Here is a 3,987-nt window from a genome sequence, read left to right on the forward strand (position 1 = left end):
ACCCATCATATCCTATCAGGGCTCTGACAATCCAAAACAATTTTTTTTTTAATAAAGAATTAAAGGACTAAATTTCTACTTGCACCAACTGAACACCCAAGAAAATTATTAACCTTCAGTGGAGTCTGAACCCTCCACTTATGTTAACCAGGTCTTGTGGTCCAAAAATGGGCATTGAAAATGCTTAAGAACTTTTTTAGGCTTAAGTGCCCATTTCAGACCGACCAGTCCTGCGTCCCTGGGGCTGATCTAGTCCAGAACCGAAAGTTTGCCGCATATCTGTGGCCCCGCTGTCAGTCTTATGATTGGGGACATTAAAATCCCCTCTATTTAAACTAAAGTCCTTAAAAGGGTGACGATTACTCAAACATACCTCTTTGTACGGGATAGGGGCCACCACAGAGTATTTCTCTTCAGCGCTATCAAGTCTTCAGGCGACGTGCTTCAGGTTTTCCATTATAAAATCCTTAGCCGGTCTAGGATCTTTAAAGCTTTTGCGCACACCATCGGGCGTCGTTATTCTCAGCTCCGCTGGGTACCACAGGCCATAGCGTACTCCCTCACAGCTCCTTAATAAGCCCCGCACTTTGTTGAACTCCGCCCGCTGCTTGGCTACTGCCTGTGTGTAGTCTGGTTGGATGCGGATCTTATCACCGTCCCCTGTAGTCAGTTGTTTCATCTGCACCGCTTTTCTAAGCATTTCCTCCTTCTCCCGATAATAATGACATCTGATAATGATGGCCCTCGGCGGGTCGTTGTTGCCCGGTCTCACGCGCAGCGTGCGGTGTGCCCGGTCCAATAAAGGAGGTTTATCGAGACCAAGCGTCTCCTTCAGGCATTGAGATATAAAGTCCGTCATGCTCTTACCGTCCTCTCGTCTTTCCTTTATCCCGGTAATGCGCAGGTTATTACGGCGAGATCGTGCTTCCAAATCCTCACTACGTGTTTTCTGGACAGCGAGCTCCTTCTGCACGTTAGCCATGTCCCGCTCCAAAGCAGCAATCAGGTCGGAGTGGCTATCAGCTGCAGACTCAAGGGCGACCATTCGTTTATCTAGGGCTTCACTCTTGGCATTAGCATTATCGTTTGCTAGTTTAATCTCTGCTCTTAGTTGGTCGACCTGGTTGCGAATTTCAGCAGATTGTGCCTCTGCTTTAGTGAGCAGTTCCGTCCTCAGTTCGGCGATCGCTGAGAGGATAGCCTGGTGCCCGGGTCCTCGGTCGGGTGTAGCGTCAGGCGCGGCGTTAGCTTCCGGGCTAGTTTTAGAGCTAGCCTTTGTGTCGGGCGCTTTCCGTTGGTTTTTAGACATTGTTAGCAGACGTTTGATCCAAAGATTAAAGTCTGGTTCGTCGTCTTGGTATGTGGGGCTCAAGGTTTCTTTCCTTAAATAGCTGCTTCAATATTTATTAATAGTGCTGGTGAGGAGCTCAGTAAAACACGTCCTCACATGGCGCTGCCCAAACCGGAAGCCTGATTAGCACTCCAGTGTATCTGACACTCATGTTTGTGTGGAAGCAGAATAATAATCAAATAAGAAGAAGAAGCTGCTGCATATGTCTCTATGCTTGCATCCAAAGCCTTGAGTGAAGGCGTATCATGAAGGGGAGAAGTTGCCAGGTTCCATATTTCATAAACTGTTTCTGTTGGGACTCAACTGGATGGCGTAATGCCCAAAGCTTCTGACCACAGATGTGCTTAATGCCACAATTTCTGCCATGCAGTGAGAGGCGTTTTAGTACCAAATGTTTCCCTCCTACATGCACTCTGGACTGGAAACACTGAGAGCTACTTTTTAGGATCTGATTGAATGTGACTTTGTAAAGAGCCTTGAGATGACATGTTGTGAACTGGCGCTATAGAAATAAAATCAAATTGAAGTGAAAACATTTTAGTGTGGTTATTGTGGAGCATTACCTGATCACTGCTTGTTCCACAGGCTAAAAAACATTCTTTGGGGATTTAACAGGACATGAAGTTTCTTTTTCTTTGTCTCTATGTAACTATAAATGTTATCAAATAGTCGGCTTTTATCACTTCCATGCGTTTCATATTCCACATGACATAAATGTCTTAATGTGGGCGTGGCCAGCAGATTTTGTAGCATCTCCCTAAACAGAGCTTAGACACTGAAACAATGTTTACCACTTTGCAATATACTCTAGTTGCATATTCTATATATTAGCTCTACATGGCAATATTTAGCCCTAAAATCCCTGCCTGGTCCTACCTGATGCCGTCAGTATTTGTTCACCCAGAGCAACTCTTTCCTTTTCCATCTTCTTTTTGATGTAGAAAAGCTGATGGCTGGAATATTTGGAAAAGCTTTCCTCACTTCCCTTGTGATCTAAAAAAAAGGCAGAATATTAATTTTGTATTATTTGTAATATTCAATAGTTTGTTTCTGTTGTAGTTCCATATTTCTGCCAGCAGGGAGCGTATTCACAACTACAAGCTCTACGCGCTTCTTCTTTTGTCTTTTTTCTCTTTGCGCTGATGCCGTTACTGCAGTTTAGAGAGAGTTAGAACAGGAGGCGTCAATATAACTAGTTACTAAGTAAATACTGATTAAAACTGTGTTATATCTTGAGTTATTGATCCTAGGAGATTATCTGCACCTGCCAGGAGGGTTTCTGGTTGCGGGACATCACCGTGTTGTTGTGTTTTGTCGAGTGAAAACTGCGGTGAGTAATGATGATTAGCGCTTAGCATAGCATGCTAACTACTGCTGATTCTGGCTGATTGCTCACTGATTTCATGGAGAAAGTATCTTTGTTATATTGTTATGCTTGGAGACGATGTTTAAAACCAGCTGGAGACAGGAAGGTATATGAGTGAATTGAGGATGTAAAAAAAAATGTGTTTTGTGTAAATTATCTGTGTTAATTGAGCTATTGCTGCATGTGATTTGTACTATTACTATATGCCAACTAATGCTATATAGTTAAGCGAGCTGGTTTTATGAGCTAAAACAAGCAACAGTGTGCTTTTGAGTTATTGAGAGACAGTAATTTAATGAATGATTAACAAACATGATTGAAATGTGATTTAAAATAATTTAAATACACCATTTTGTGTGTGTGGGCTGTTTAAAAATTAATTTTATAGCTCTATGTGATACTTTGTCAATTTGAATGGTTCACGTTCATTGATTTAAGATTAAAAAGAGGATAAATACTGTATAGTTGATTTGGGTAAATGTATAAAAAGAGAAAGAGATTAATGTAAAAGCTGCTGCTCTATGCAGGTTGTTTTTTTTGTATGAGTCGGTTTTGATCACTGATCTCTATTATACACTGGAGTGCTAATAGCCGCTGTTAGAACGAGTCGCTGTGAAGCCACCAGCCGCCATATTGGTACTCCCTATTTTCCTCCAGTAACTAGGGAATATGTGCGCTACAGCATCAAATAATGAGGATTTTCTCATGTTCAGGGGGGCTTAAAACTTTTAAAATGTTAAATGCCTTATACTTTTATGTTATGTTCTAAAACTATCAAGTACTGAGAAAGTCATCAATAAATGTCACTACACTGAAAAATAAAAAGTTACTGTGTGTAGTTTAGTGCTAAAAATCACATTTCTTAATGGAACACATTTAGTTTTAATAAAAGCTACATTATTAAATGTGTTTATGGGGATTATCTGTATTTATGGGGCTGCAGGTTCTGGTCCTGCTGGGCTCCAAGTCTGAGCTTCTGCTGCAGCCACAGCATCTTCTCCATCCGCATCCTGAGAGTGGAGGACGGCGAGCCGCCACCAGTCCACGCCGTCAGCGCGTGAGTAGCCGGCGCCACCTCAGCGTCTCTGAGCGTCTGCTGTGCTAACGGTGTTAACGTCCCGCAGGTTGTGTCTGTGCCACCTGGCAGGCTCTGAGCGCAGCTCCAGGACCCAGAACAAAGGAGAGGACCTGAAGGAGGCTGGAAACATCAACGCCTCGCTGCTCATTCTGGGCAAATGCATCAAGGCTCTGCAGCACAACCAGCACACTG

At 43.0% G+C, this 3,987-nt stretch overlaps 1 long non-coding RNA gene across 1 annotated transcript; it reads left to right on the top strand.

Annotated features, from left to right (window-relative positions):
• The first annotated feature begins 2,626 nt into the window (after positions 1 to 2,626).
• On the top strand, positions 2,627 to 3,987 carry LOC118558216. Its single transcript, XR_004928229.1, has 3 exons — positions 2,627 to 2,681; positions 3,661 to 3,774; positions 3,842 to 3,987. It is a non-coding gene; the product is annotated as an uncharacterized LOC118558216 (long non-coding RNA).

The sequence above is a fragment of the Fundulus heteroclitus genome, unplaced genomic scaffold (genome assembly GCF_011125445.2).
Source record: "Fundulus heteroclitus isolate FHET01 unplaced genomic scaffold, MU-UCD_Fhet_4.1 scaffold_111, whole genome shotgun sequence".
Lineage (NCBI taxonomy): Eukaryota > Metazoa > Chordata > Actinopteri > Cyprinodontiformes > Fundulidae > Fundulus > Fundulus heteroclitus.